This window comes from Periplaneta americana, chromosome 2 (assembly GCF_040183065.1).
Source record: "Periplaneta americana isolate PAMFEO1 chromosome 2, P.americana_PAMFEO1_priV1, whole genome shotgun sequence".
NCBI classification, from domain to species: Eukaryota; Metazoa; Arthropoda; class Insecta; order Blattodea; family Blattidae; genus Periplaneta; species Periplaneta americana.
In genome coordinates this window covers 117909734-117926513 of record NC_091118.1, presented here as the reverse complement: position 1 = coordinate 117926513, position 16780 = coordinate 117909734, and the positions used below count along the sequence as shown (strand labels likewise).

General features: G+C 35.1%; 1 long non-coding RNA gene across 1 annotated transcript in view; it reads right to left on the bottom strand.

Annotated features, from left to right (window-relative positions):
* LOC138694554 (uncharacterized) overlaps positions 1-7891 on the bottom strand; it is a 512327-nt gene extending 504436 nt beyond the window's left edge. The window contains exon 1 of the long non-coding RNA XR_011330972.1: positions 7239-7891. This is a non-coding gene — a long non-coding RNA (uncharacterized lncRNA). The remainder of the gene's footprint in view (positions 1-7238) is intronic.
* Positions 7892-16780: the final 8889 nt, after the last annotated feature.

Here is a 16780-nt window from a genome sequence, read left to right as displayed (position 1 = left end):
TATTATTATTATTATTATTGTTATTATTACATAATTATTTTATTGGTGTTGTGAAGATGAAAAGAATTGCCATTGTATTGTATTAATTATGTATTATATTGTCTTGTATTGTAGTATTGTATTGCTTTGAATTGTATTGTATTGTATTGTATTGTATTGCATTATGTTATATTCACAGCATTGTAGTAATTTTCTATCATATTGGTTGAGTGGAAGAGAAGGCCGAATGGCCTTAACTCTGCCAGTTAAAATAAACCATTATTATTATTATTATTATTATTATTATTATTATTATTATTATTACTACTACATAATTATTTTATTTGTGTTGTGAAAATGAAAAGAAATGTCATTGTATTATATTAATTATGTATTATATTGTCTTGTATTGTAGTATTGTATTGTATTAATTATGTTATATTCACAGCATTGTAGTAATTTTCTATCGTACTGGTTGAGTGGAAGAGAAGACCGAATGGCCTTAACTCTGCCAGTTAAAATAAACCATTATTATTATTATTATTATTATTATTATTATTATTATTATTATTATTATTATTATTATTATGCAGCCATGCTTTTTTTTTCAGGAAGGACGCACAGTCACTGTTTTAGGAGTGTATAGTTCGTGAGAGCAAACATTTGGACGATATTATCTCTAAAATAAAGTGATGTCAAAATGGCAAACATTCTTCTGTAAGATGGTAAAATAAAATTTTGTTGCTCTTGTTATTTAAATTTCTAATCGGGGAGATCATTCTGCCGGACTCTGTACTTCAGTGTTGTTCATTAACATCCTGTTTATACATATAAAACACACACACATACATTAGAACTGACATCAAAATGTTAAATAATTACTGTAGAACGTGATGGAACTTTTGTTATTATTAAAATTGATAGTAAAGACGTACAGTATCTACAATAAATTGCACCATTTGAAGAACATTAACAAATGAGGTCAAAAATGACAACATAAATACGGCTATGATAATACATTTCTACAAGAAACATTTGTAGGAATACCTCAGTTTGTACCGATCTGAACTAGTAACCCAAAGCTGCAGTTCTCAGGAACGTATTCGAATTCCACGTGAACTGACTATCTGGTTAGGTTTTTTCCTAGTTTTTCCAGATGTAAGATGAATTTCAGGAAATTCATAGAGATTTCTCTAACTTATCCTGCCAAATTTCACTCCACTATCACTAATTCCACCAACGCTTGATATCCCCACAATAAAATTGTTACGGCATAGTTAAATAACAGATTAGAAATAATGCGGACCAACAAAGAAACAATTAGACATATGATTGATAGAAATTATATTCCGTAGGAGTGTTAAGACTGCACACTGTTAAATAAATAAAGACGTAAGTCAAAATGAGCATTAAATACAGGACAGATAAAACAGATCGATCATCTAACAATAATGGAAGCAATTACCTTCTTCATATGAACTGAAGGGCGACTATTTCATTAACTTCTTTTGTAAAATTAACGTGCATCTTTTCAGTAGCTTTTATCTGCAAGCAAATGAGCAATTGTTAGATACAAAATATTTTATATTGGATCACAGTACCTAACCTCAGGTCATTTCTCTTCGCTGAACACAAATAACCATAGTGCAAATTATTTTTATTTCCTCTCCTACACATGAATGTGTCGCCTCTTCTACAATCATATTTCTGTTATTCCATCGGTCTTGTATTCAGACCTTTTCCTCCCGGGGAAATTTATACTATAGGCTATTGGGGGTGGGGGGAGGAGATGGAACTGAGAGCAAAATAATTCAGATCTTACCTAACAACAGAGGTAGTCTATGTAAGAGGGAACATAGGAACATTTGTTCAATTAAAGAAATAGAGCTTTCATTCATTTATATTAATTGTTTTAAACACTACTAAATGTTAATATACGCATTAATTTAAAAAATGTAATATTGTTATGTAAAACATGGTGAATATAAGTATCCTTCTTTGTCAAATTGTTCCATAAAGCTGGTGTTAACTACCCTTTTTATATAAATCACTTAAAATTTGTACAAATAGTAATTAATCGCTAGAGATCGGATTTATATCAAAATGCATATTGCATTCAAACGAAAATAACATGCAATCATGGTTTTCTTCGATTATAATGATAAAAGTAAACTCTTAATTCATATTTGTCATTGCATATGATCGCATATCTTAATATCTAAATCCTATTTACAATGCACGCATATTTTCCTATATATTTAAGTATAAAAATAGCATATTTTGGACACATTCTGATGTATGTTTACTTTTTCAATACAAAAAACGCATATTGAGTAATTCTTCCAAGTTTAGTGCATAACAAAAGATTCAATCCCTGCAGAAACGAGGCAAATACCACGAGAGTCAGTGTATCTGAAACAATATCAAAAATTGAAGCACAGTGTTATAGTGCTAAGAGTCTTTGTCTTAGTTCAAAATGTTACTTAAAATGCTTTGAGTCCTGAAACGCACGAAATTTCAAAAAACGTTTCTGAAAAATTTCAATCAGTGATTGCAAAAAAATTGTTGATACCATTATGTTTGTAAGGTAGCTGAATTCTTACGTGATGAAGCAGCAAAATTAGAAGAGAATTTGACACAAGAAGGAATATGGACTTTATTCGATGCTACTTTGACTTCTTTTGTTGTGGAGAGGTTATTTTCAATGTAAAAAATTCTGTTTTTTGAGAGGCATAGGAGATTCGCCTTGGAAACATGAAGATGACATTCATAGTTTCAGACTGTTTAATATGAGTGAAATATACTTAAAATATCCTCCAAGTTAGTTGTTTAACTGTGTTTTATTCCAATGAATAATGTTTTACACAACTTTCAACAAATTGTGCATTCATTGATGTTAAAAACCTGCCATTTCTTTACTCCATTTAAAAGTGAAAACATTTGTTAGCTGTTTTTTTTTAATTTACAGTGCTTATTATACTGCATATTTTAAGATTTTAAAAAGCATATTTGCATGTATAATTCAAGTTTTATTAATTCATATTGTATACATCTGGGCACTATTAATCGCCGATTAAATTACACGAATGAGTTTTCCAGTAGCTTGTCTAAAGTTTTCGAAAGGCACTGATATGAATACCACACCTGTTTTTGAAGAGCTTCGAGGTAATTTTTAAAAGCATTTCACACAGTTTACAAAACGCACCACCCCGAGTACGATCGAAATACAACCAATCATATATTTAGTTTCCCATCGTTTTTTAAATTTCATTTCTCATCCAATCGTTTTATTCACTGATTCATCACTAACAGCACCATATGAAGGTAAAAAGATGGAATTACCAGACACAGACTTCACTTTTACTTAAAGCCAATTGAGAATATTCTTCATTAAACGCAACGAATGCAGTTTCTATTGACTCCTCAATGTGTCTTCTCTTTTTAATAAAAGAAAACAATGTCTCTTATTTTCCCATTGTACACTGTATTACTTATTTACTGTATATCCCATGACTGTTTTAATAAACAACATTATTATTTTTGGTAAACAAAACTAAAACTGAAAATTGCTCCATTAAAACACAGCACACCTGACTTCTTAACTGTAACAAACAAGACTGAAAATTCAGACTGTTTAAATTTAAACCATCAACATCGCCCAGTAACCACCAACCTTCAAGGAAACTTCTAAAATTACAGAACAGAATTTATTTTAGTTACTGGGAAAGTCATATCAAATTGAAATATAATATTGTATAACATATATTTTTTAGTTTTAAAAAGTCTGGAATCACGAGAGGGGACATCTTGGAACCCGGGGGAGGTGGAATAAATTCCCTTTCGATCCATACCCTGAATTCATCACAGTATTCTATAGGCCTAATGATATGCCATTGATTGAAAAAAAAATGAAGTCCTGTAAAAGTCACATTTCAAGATTATTCTCTTCAAAGAAATAAACAAAAAAAACACACACACTATAAAACACATCCTTTTCAGTATCATGCATAAATAACTTCTTAAATCACGAAAACCAATTTGTTGTAACGTTCTTAACCTTTGACGCTTGTATGTAAAGTTATTAATTGGTATTATTTATATTTCAATAATCTTCCGCCTGTCTGATTGATCAAATAATATTTTTTTCTTGTATCCTTACGTTTTTGTGGTGTTATTTTTCACACTCATAAATAGTTATTGATTCTACATTAAAATTACTAAGTGAATGCTGAACTTTTCAACAATTGTTGTTAATAAAAAGGAAATTATTTTAAGGCATGTCAAGAAAACTATTTAAGAACTTCACCATTTACAAAGTACATAATAAATATACACGGTGTCCCATGCGGTGATTGAGTAGTCAGACCTTAGCCTGTTAAGCAGTTTCGCGTTCGAGTCCCGGTCAAGCTTGGGATCTTTCACTGTGGATTTATCTGTCAGTATCCTCTCCACTCTACAATACTGATGCTCGAAAATCAGGAAATCCGGATCTCCTTCAGTACTGACCGTCATTCCATCATGCCGGTAATACTGATCAGTGATCGTGTATGGACTGCAATGATGTCAGTCACACTGACAGTGTAGAGACGCTCTTCAGGATTTTATTTTGCAATAACACATGTGCTACAACCTCCGACATGGTGTATCCAACAGATGGAATACGACCAGATAATTTAAGATATTGAAACATTTCAGTGAATTATACGAGATGTTACCTAAGTTATGGGACACGTCCAACGTGTCATATTTGAATAAGGAGGAACCCCAGATCACATATAGATTGCTCATTCCTATGTTAAAATCGGTTGCACTTTGAAGAGAACAACCGCCAGGATCGCCACCCGTCCGTCGTAAACGAACACGAGATGGCAGTACAGTCGCTAATGCAATTCAAATGTGAGTTATGACGTGACTCCTTATTTAACAACTAGATGGCAGCATAGTAAACCTGACAAAAGTTATTACCGTCAAAGCCTACAACGCCGAGGAATCTGGATATATTTGAGCCGTTCAGAGCAAATGTGGTGTAAGTCAAAATTGGGTAATGAGGTTTAAAGTAAAATTTCTGTAAAATACAGCGCAAAGTAGCAGTTAATACAGGGCTGGGCATCGGGAGCGGATCCAGACTCTAAACGGGGACGCTTAATATTCGTCCGTTACTGAATCAACGCTGCGCGATGTTCGGCGCGGAAGAAAGGAGATGAAGAGAAATCATATGGCTCCCCGTGAGAGAGTAGAATCCGCTCTTGCTGCCCAGCCCTGAGTTAATATGTGCCATCCACTGACTACTAATAGTTTAAATAAACTGAATATTAATTGCTACTTTGCGCTGTATTTTACAGAATGTTTACTTTAACCGTCATTACCCATTTTTTACTTACACCACTTCTGCTCTGAACGGCTCATATGATCTAGGAAGAAACGGAATACAGCACTTGACACATTGTTTTATGCTTTTAAGAAAATGAAGGGAAATTCAAATCGTGAAGATGTGAGGAAAAAATTAAATACCTAGCTCTTTAATTATTTGAATTAAAGAAGATAATAACGTCGAAGCGCTAAGGAATGATGAATATTAACCATCATCATGGGTGTTTCGTGCACTTAAACTTCTAAAGAAATGAGAAATTCCTCTTTCTCTCAACGTCACAACTTTCACCTCCTAATCTTTCTGTCCACAAACTAAACTTAACCTTACATATTCAACTTGAGGTATCTGCTCATAACTACAATCTACTGACACTTCTCTCCCCATACGGGAGAATGAACCTGACTCAATGTTTGTTTATATACAATAAACAAGTATTATATATTTACCAATCTGGATTTCTCCAGTTCGGTTAAATTAAGAGTCACAACTTTTTTTTTTTTTTTTTTTTGCTGAAACTTTAAGCAGAAAACTTTAAATCTTCAAAACCCCTTTCTAATAAAAGGAAGACAAATTTAGCTATAATATTAGCACTAGCCACCAAAGCAGAATTAAACGAAAACGATTAGTTTAAGATTGGCTACCCAAAATCGAGATAAGCATTCTCACATGAATTTGTTGCGGGAAATATAACTTACTGATGCAAAAAATTACAAAGACTATTTCCGAATGAATGGCAGTCTACTTTAAGCAAATTGAAGCGTGTGATCCCAAAACTTGCTCAGTCTATTTGGCCATTTTAATTATTTATTTATATATGTGATTTTTAGCCAAGTGACGTGAGGTATTGTGAAAAAGTTTCAATGATTTAAGTGCGGTTTCTCTCCAGTGTGTAGTGTGAAGATGCCGAAGTTTCACCAGCCAATTTGTTATGAAATTTTAATTTACATTCTTACCAAGGATTCCCATTCTAACATCGTAATCTTATCACTGATATAGATTTTTAAAACACCATCTCAATTCTACATCTTTAACACGGTGAAAAAATCTACTTTATTAACATTTTACATTATTTTCTACAAAGCATTATTTGAAATCACTTACTGTAAGAGAATTATTTCCTGAAGGATTCAAATTAAAATGACTAAAATAAATGTACGCGAGCTCCTTCCTGATACCTTTAAATTTTCAAACGACTATTTGCAAATTTTTTATAAAAAAATATGTAATTTAAAATCATCAAGTTCAATCTAAATTTGAAATTATAATTCAAGATGACAAGTTGGAAACGAAGAGTAAAATAACATTTCTTACATTTTTCCTTAATTATCGTATATTGCCTTAAAATGCGATCCATATATCATTGGCTTACTTATGAAACCTCGTAACTGCATTTTAAGAAATTGTGCAAGAGAGCAAAATAATTTATTTTCCTTATTATACTCCAGCTAACAACTGCTATGCTTTTGTTATTTATAAAATATATAAACATTTGCACACTTACTAGGTATTAGTAGCGACGCATTTTAAAAATATACTCAGATTTCGACATTCGGGAAAAATTGGACTTAGGGGTTTCAGAAGTACGCCGACGATATGTACCATTTATGATATTTAATACAATGCGCTATAAAAAATAGTTCAGAATAAAAACATGTCTATTAGGAAATAAAATTTCAGACATTCCAGCTATATCATAAACACGTTCATCAATTGATCAAACAGTTTTAGGTCCAGACAATATCACTTCTCCGTTGTCTAATTCTAATAAAAAAAATCTGTTGTACGTACAGTACACTTAAGCTGGTCTGAGCCTAAATATGATACCAACATTTTAATAACCTACTCACTACTATATAAAAACTATTATTCAAAATTCACTTCACCTTACCCTTCAAGCTTGTGGCGTATCTGTACTGGCAAACAGTAATCCTTTCAAGGTCTCGTAGGGCAGAGATGTCTTGTATGCTTTATCCTTCTGTATCTGTGTAAACGAAATTCACTGACACACAACACCTTTCAACTGTCTCCAACAGCACAATGTAAATCAAGAAGTTGATTCTTCCAAATGATACTGAATGTACACTACACTGCTTAATGTGTACACGATAAATATTACACACTGGAAGCTCAACGTAGAATGACAAAAATAGAAATAAATACACATATATACATACTTCCACAGGTCAAGAGATCCTTCGAATTAAGTGCCTTACAAAAATATACCACAATATTCACTATTTCAAACACACTTCCACTTACTGAAACTACAGGCGTTTGTTTTAGCCTGTGCGATTTATTACAAGGATCGCGTGCACTTTTTATATACCTTCTTCTATAACTTTGCTTGTGTTTCAAAAGGTGGTAAAAAAGCCTTCGAATGCATTCGAAAATTTAAACTGTCTTCCTTTCCAATGCGATGTAAATGACTTCATCTCGATTATTAATCGAATCAAAGTAAACCGACACCGAACAAGTCAATCTTCTGTAACTCTGAGAAACAAGAAAGCGAATTTATAAGCGAGAGAAACAACCCGCACTTGGTGACCGCGTACCGTAAACTGAGTTAGCGTTCACCCCATCCCATTTCCATTCACCCGGCACACACATACAAACGCCCACGTGCTGCGACTTGTGTCCCTCTGTGCGCGCCGCATGCGCGCGACGTGCTATGCAACAGGCGGCTGTCATGTCGGGGTGAAGTCAATCCGATTGGAATCAAAGTAGATGAAAATGTATATTAGCCTAAGTAAGTAGAAAATTAGCCATACATCTTGATTACACAACTTTTAACACTGCATCACTTCGGAATATGTATTATATGACTATCTATCGTACCTGGTTTACATGTTTCGACCTGTTATTGGTCTTCTTCCGAAGAAAATTAGCGTTTATGTTTCTTCAAACTTTTACTTATAGATTACATTAAATGTTAATCGATGTAATTTTGTTCATAATATGTAAATACGGTGGTGGAATCCAGTTAAGTTCATATGAAAACAAACTTCTAAATATTTAAATGTACATGGAAGTTTTAAATGAGTAATTACAATTAGTATAATTAGCATCGACTAAAAACATAAAAAATTATAATTACTCGACAAGAGTGAAACTTGTAAAAGATAAATAATAAAATTAAACCAATAAAGATAAAAATACTGTAGCCTATATATAAAGTACAGAATTTATCCATGTAGGGCATCTATTACTTACTAGAACCCGGGCATACGTAATTGTAAACTTACATAGAACTCTGCAGTGCCTGGGAAAAGTGACATAAGTCAGTTTCCACAAACCTTTTTTGATAATTTATAGACAACTTACGGAACATCTGCTCGCTTGGAAAAAGAGACATAAGCATTTCTCCCATTACAATAATTCATACAGAAAAAAAATCAAATCGACATAAACCAGTGTAAGTTGTCAATAAATTATCAAAAAAAGGTTTGTGGAAACTGACATGTCACTTTTCCCAGGCACTGCAGATTACTGTTCACAAGGTTTGGAGATTTCATCCCCCATTTGGAAAGAAATTAGTTTGAAAGTGAAAAAGTGAAATATTTTAATGTGATATATAATACGCCTCCTCTGATTGAAGTTCTGGCTGATATGTACTTCTATTATCAGGCAATAGGTACTATTGTCCTGCAATGTTCGAACATGAGAGAGGCAACCAAGACGTTATAAATTTCATCTTATTTCATATGAAAAGCTAATCGCCAAGATCTGTGGTAAAATCCTTAAGGGGAGGTGGTATACCCATCTCCGCAATGTTAAATTTGCTATCTTTGTTTTGGATTTTCTCTAAAACTACCAATTCTAGGGCGATGAAATTTGGTACACTTATATATTGATGGTTTCTGTATTGATTGACATTTTTGTAAATGGATCAGGACACATATACATTATATTTTAACCTGCCATGGTGTACGACCTCCTCTTAAGCGATTAAAACATGAAAGCGTGGGAGTGGAGGACAGCGAATATTTTTATAACAAGGTGGAACAGGCTCCTTCTGCGGAATGAATATCGGCGAATATCGAACTTCGCCATATTCGACAAATTTCAGCCGAATATAGAGTCTGTAATGCACGACGCTAGTAAGTACATCTCAGTTGACAATAAGTGTCAGAGAAAGAACAATTGTTTGCATTAGTGTAATATGTATCTAGTCAGTGATGTATGCAATGAAGGGAGAAGGACCTAGCCACTCTACCCCATTAACTCCTGGCCTAGTTGCCTCATGAGTCATGCCTTTTTGGTGTCACTTGTGAGGTCCACATCTGCCTTCGGATAGTTGACTAAACAACAATACAATATCGATGGTACACACATCATTTTGGGGTCATTTTGAACTGTTTATTAAAATTTTATTATAAATTACTTGTATTGTTTTTAGTAGGTTATTTTACGACGCTTTATCAACATCTTATGTTATTTAGCGTCTGAATGAGATGAAGGTGATAATGCCAGTGAAATGAGTCCGGGGTCCAACACCGAAAGTTACCCAGCATTTGCTCATATTGGGTTGAGGAAAAACCCTGGAAAAACCTCAACCAGATAACTTGCCCGGACCGGGAATCGAACCCGGCCCACCTGGTTTCGCGGTCAGACGCGCTAACCGTTACTCCACAGGTGTGGACTACTTGTACTCTCTTGTACTCGGTTTAACCTTCCCCCTTTCCGTCTTACACGCCACTGCAAGTAGGGGAGGGAGAATCACTAAGTCACACACTAGACATCTCGCAAGTGCGGGTCTCCTGGTCATATGATTCACATGGCACAGGGTCACCGCAGAGACATTACAGGGCAATTACAAAAAAAAACAAACACCTACTCCCGGGAACGGAAGGTAAATTTCTTCCACTGACTAAGTCGGGAATCGGACCCCTGTGTCGGCCTGAGTGGCGCAATCGGTAGAGAGTTTGCCCGAAGTTGCGGGTTCGATTCCGGCTCAGATCGATGGCATTCGCAACAGACTCATGTCAGTAGATTTACTAGCATGTAAAAGAACTCCTGCGGGACAAAATTTCGGCACACCAGCGGATGGAATGGTGTGCATACCCACGGCCCTCCGCGCTACTGATCCCTCAACCTCGGTCCCACGATTTACCATGAGCCCAGTGAGCCCAGTGTAGAGGCCACAGTTCATAGCACTACCACCAATAACGAATGACCACATATCCACGGGGTCTTAAGTACGGCGACAGCAGCAGCCGACTCTACATCGGAGCCTAGAAAAGAAACGGAGATGATGATGATGATGATGATGATGATGATGATGATGATGATGATGATGATGATGATGACGATGATGATGATGATAATGATGATGATGATGATGATGAAAGAGGGGAAGTGTGTAATTATGTTAGCGAAATGAATCCGAGGTCCAACGCCGAAAGTTGTACAGCAATTATGCTTCGATTGGTTGGGGGAAAACGCCGCAAAAACCTCAACCAGGTAAGTTACCCCAACCAGGATTTGAACCCTGGTCTGCTTGTTGCACGGCCAGACGTGCTAACCGTTAGTACACAGTGGTGGATGGTTTTGTGTTAAAAGATCCGTTGTCGTGAGTGCACAGATTTTATAAGGTTTGCTGAAGGAACTACTATTGTAGTCCGTCGTTGTTGGTATGTGGATAGCGCGTGCCCTTTCTGACCAAACGACCAGGGGTTCGAAAAAAAATTGTAAATTGTTTTATTTAACGACATTCACAACTGCCGAAGTTATATCAGAGTCCCGGGTAGTACAATGGGCCCACCCGAGCGGTCTGCGTGTGAGGACAGTCCCAGTCCGTGCCCTTCCCCGAAGGGGGACTAATAGATGGATACACAAAACCAAGTTACTTTATGAAAAAAAAAAAAAATGTTTTCCTCCCTTCAACTCTCTCTCTTTTAAAAATCCTGCTGCACATGGTCCTGTACTTAATAATGCGTGCAAGAATACTGAAATATACTATTATAACGAACATATCTCGGTACACTAGGGTACTTCGTTGATTGACAATTTTTGCAATTGAATCCGAGGTTCGAGGATTTTTCAATGACGATAAATATTCTTAGAGTGGCTTTTATCCCCGAGCTGAGAGGTCCGTGCCATGATTCAACATCAGAACGTAAAAGAGTTCTTCAAGCAAAGTTTACCCGTCTTTCTCAATAACGTCAAAATCGTGAGGCAGCACAGTGATGACATATGAGTAGCTTAAGTGAACTTGAGCTTCTTTGATACTCCATCTCTGATCCACATCAGGAAAGTAGGCTAGGTCTTGTTCGTGGTTCTGTGTATTATACCAGGTATGGCGCGCTGCGTGCCAGCCAAAAGGGGGAAGGGAAGTACTGAGACTTACCTTTCCTCTCCATCCGCTGAAGCAGAAGCAGTGGCGTATCGTAATATAGTTTATGCTTTGGTTTAAATGCCTGGAGGTACTACTTAAAATGTGAGATTTGTATTTTATGAAAGAGAATAATCGTTTTAAATCGACGTATTTGTGTTTAATTAATCAATAAATAAAATCCTTCTACGGAAAGAGATATAATTTAGAAACATTAACAGAAAAAATTAACTTTAAGTCACACAGTTTATCCACTTGCTATAGGGGCATTCCACTGTCACGGGTGGGACAGTTGCATTGCATTTTTTCTGCTCATATAACAAATATTTAATTCAATAGGAACAAAAATGAAATGTTATGTTTTATTTAACGATGCTCGCAACTACAGAGGTTATATCAGCGTCGCCGGATGTACCGGAATTTTGTCCCACAGGAATTCTTTTACATGCCAGTAAATCTACTGAAATGAGCCTGTCATATTTAAGCACACTTAACCCGTAACCTTGGGCATAGAAGGCCAGCGCTATACCACTCGCCAACCAGGTCGACGCCACAAAAATGAAAAACCACTGTATGTTATGCACTCTTGACATTAAAATAGTTCATCACTGTGAATTTTAAAGAAATCTTTACTTCACTTTTAATACTTTTCAGGTTTGAAATCTTGTCATAGGTGGGATCAAAAACGGACATCACTATGTGAAGTTTTATTAAAGTTATGTTAAGTGCTTGGTAAAAGAAATTCAAAACGCTTTTATACTGATAGAAGAGGAATTATACTTCGCCATGATCTGCATAAAATAAGAATAATTACATTTACATGCAAAATATAAAGTATTAATTGTTGTCACGGGTGGGACAGTCAAATGTCACAGGTAGGACACGGTGTGAATTATTCAATTTATCCTATCTCATATATGTGCAGAGGTACACTGAAATCACAAATCTCGCACTGTTACTTCTTACTGGTTGGAGAAGGACACACACAATTTGTTAAAGTCTATATGTAACACATCAGATTCATCAGTTCTGAAAACTTTCCCTGATTCACCAACTGTTCGCATGCACATTATTTTCACATCATCATTCTCATCTACATTGCTTAGGCAGATGGCTGCATACTTATGATTTGATATACAGTTTTTATAGTCTTACTAATAAATTCTACTACCACGTACGAGTCTGGGTTAATTTCATGAGTTGATTTTTGTTTTATTTTACTTTTTTATTTAATGATGCTGTATCAACTACGAGGTTATTTAGCGTCGATGAGATTGGTGATAGCGAGATGATATTTGGCGAGATGAGGCCGAGGATTCGCCATAGATTACCTGACATTTGCCTTATTGTTGTGGAAAACCTCGGAAAAAACCCAACCAAGTAATCAGCCCAAGAGGGAATCGAACACGCGCCCGAACGCAACTCCGGATCGGCAGGCAAGCGCCTTAGACGACTGAGCTACGCCGGTGGCTTCATGAGTTGATGATGCTTTTGTTCCTGTACTATGTTCTTGCAGTTTTCTGCATCGTCATTCACTGTCTCTATCAGAGTCAGGATAGGGCTTAAATAAAAGGCAAATCACTTGTTCTGACAGATATGTAAACCCAATAATTAAGTTGCCAGAATAATAGCCCTTGAAATAATGCTTTGACTGCAGTCAGATCAGTCTGCACTGTTCATTTTCTAAGTCACAGCAAATGATCTCTAAAAGTTCTGAACTATTAGAAGCAAAGTGCGGGACTTTTTTGTTGATGACAACTACAAAGAAGCTAAAATTTGTGTGAAACTTACAAAATGTGTGAAATTTCACTTGACATAAGGATAACCTTTGGTCGAAGTTCATAGAATTTTAATAAATTTATTCTTCTGATCATTCTGTTTTCTTCTTTAACAGTAACAATCGTGTGACGATTCTGTAGTAGAATGTTCACAGACATCTTTGATACCAGGAGCTTGCCGACTGATATGATCTTAAGCATAAATTTCCTGAACTATAGTAACTACTGTATGTCATATAATGATATACTTTCTTGGTCCTCTCTTTCGCCAGTATTAGATATACATTTCAATATAAGCTTCTTTACAACAGTAAATGCTTTCCTCAGAATGTGAGAAAGAACAATCTTAACTCTACTATGTAAGTGCCTGGCAAGTCTTATATGATCCTAATTAAAACAACAACGGACTTGATTTTGTTTGTTTTCAATATTATCCATCATCTTTTGCCGGTATTTCCTTTTCCTTCCAGCTCCTTTACATTTGTTTCTTTTTTATGCACAGCTCAATTCTCTTACTTTTCTTCCCATTTTTTCCTGCCGTCTTTTGTCCATCTCTCTTTCTCCTTCTTTATGACTTTCATACTTCCTTTCATCTTCTTTGTGCAAATTCTGCATCCTGTCAGCTGAAGTCGTTTCACCCATTTGTGGAAAGAGATATCTCCATAAGATCTGTCGCGGGTGGGACACACAATAATTACAATCTCGAAAACCTCTTTGTGTATAAATCTGAAACACTGGATTCATAATGTTAATGAGGAAAAGTTTCCTTATACATAACTTCAACTTTCACCTGCAGCTTTGTTTTTTCTAAAACAAACTTTTTAAGTTATTTTGTCACAGGCTGGACATTGAAACAAGCACTACAATATGCATTAATTTTAAGAAATATCGTCGTTGTTGCTGCAATAACTCCTATGTGCAAAAAATAAAATGTTTCAGTAGGAAGAGAAAACACATTTATTAATATAGGTGTCTGTGAATTCTTACATTTTCGAAACAAATAAATATAATTAGGCTACATATAGGAGATTTCATTATTTGCTGTACCACTATTTAAGTTATTTAATAGAGCAAAAATCTGAAAAATCGATAAATATGTTACATAGGATTTATTGCAGGAACAATGACGATATGCCTACCTTTCAGAACAAAATATTATTGCGACTGCAACAGTGTACGTCTTCTTTCATTCAGCACAACAAAATGGCTAACAAATGGAATGGGGAACTTTATATAGTAATACTAACTTACAGTACTAAATCCAGTTCAGGCCTGCAAAATTTCACTATACTCTCTTTAAACCGTAATTTCTCGAGCTGATATCCATATTTCTTCTTTCACAGATAACTTCAGTGTTTTCTCTTTCATAACCTTCAAAATTCGTTGGATATAAGATGTTTGAAAATTTTGAGATCGGGCTCACTTTGTCATGGAATGGCCCTATAGAACTAAAAAAATCTTAGCGTAAAATTTGACATTCTCAACCGGAGAAATACAAAAATAATCTGACATCAATACTTATTCATTACTGTTTTCAGTAATGTTTGCATGCTTTCAGCAAGGAAATAAATTCTTTATTTCAAACTGGACACAGTCAGTCGGAGCGTTGACGCTTAATTTGTTTGTGACAGTCTAGAACGGTGAGATGATTTTCTAAATTTTTATATGAGGAAAACTGTTCACAAATTTAATATAATATGTGACTCTTAATATTAGTCTTCGTTCCAAAAGTACGCGGGTTGCCATATGTTCCCTGCCTCGGAGAGAATGTTCCTAAATGAGCTCTGAGTTATATTGAAGCTTCAGTAACTTCACTTGTAACCCTAGCGACACTTTATTGACAGGAACAATGAATTGATTTCGAAAATCCTTGAAGACGGCCTTTGTAAAGTTTTATATTATTATTATTATTATTATTATTATTATTATTATTATTATTATTATTATTATTTAGTCAACTGTTCGAAGACAGATATGAAACTTATAAGTGAAAACAATAAGGCATCACTCATGAGGCAACTAAGCCAGAAAATAATGAGTACATTGCATTATTTTGTAAGCCACAAAGTATGGATGAGCCCATTTCTCTTTAAATATTCGACCTCTTCTTTGGAACAAATCGCCTGTTTATAATGTGCTTATATCGGTGGTCCGCCACAGGCTAGCAGGATGTTCACTTACATCGTGCCCTTTATAAACACTGGCAGAAGGAGGGGTGGAAGCTATATAATATATAGTCTGACACGCAGTGGCACGGGGGTCTGAAATCCCCATGTCTATATTATACTATGCAAACCTTTCACTGTTCAAAAGCAAATTGTTATGTAAACAAGCCAAGATGATGAAAGTGTATATGTCAGTATAAGTTAGGGTTACCAGGTTTCAAAAAATATCAAAGAGGGACATTCTACTGCAGTTGATTTACAAGCGACTTAATAATAACGTATTAATACAGTGTAGCCTATGTATGTACAGAATAATTAAATAATTACTTTTCAACATTTTAATTAATATTTATCATTAGATTTGTTACAATTTTGTGTCATTTAATGTAACAATTTGTTAAAATGGGACACACTCACAGACAGGAGAACGCGAATTCGATTATGCGCAATGTTCAAAACATACAGAGGTGAGCCTGCCTCGAAAGAAATAAAAAATAGGTTGCAGCCGCCAAATTACTCTTCAAGGAACGGCCACTCATAAAAATTGAGGGAAAGAAGACAGAGGACGGACACAGGAAAGTTTTCTTTTCTCAATCGTACTATCAGGGACTGGAATGCTTTACCTGCAGAATTACTAAAGACTTTACCAATAACCAAAAATGTACTTAAAATAGGCTTAAGGACTTTACTAATAACGGTAGTATATTATACACACAATTTAAAGAGTGTATTTGATATTTATTATTGAAGTGATGTATCAGTGAAGAAGTGTGTTGTGTCAGTGAAGTGTGAAGTGTGTTGTGTCAGTGAAGTGTGTTGTGTAAGTGAAGTGTGCTTGTCAGTGAAGCTTTATAGTTTATAGTGGCAGTGCAAAGAATTTTAACAGTGAAGTGTTTGAAGTATTAGTGAAATCAGGATAGAATCAGTGAAATGTGTCGCAGTTCCAGTGCAGTGAGTGAGTTGACAGCGAAATGAATGTAGTGCTGAAAGGTACTTGTGCAGGTATGAATATATCATACTCGTGGGTTTTAGTTCGAATTTAGGGTTAAGATACAAGTTAGATTTACTTTAAATGTTATTTTAAGTGACTGTGTTTCATTTAATTTAGGATGCTCCCTGTTGTTGTTGTTGTTGTTGTTGCTACTATTATTATTGT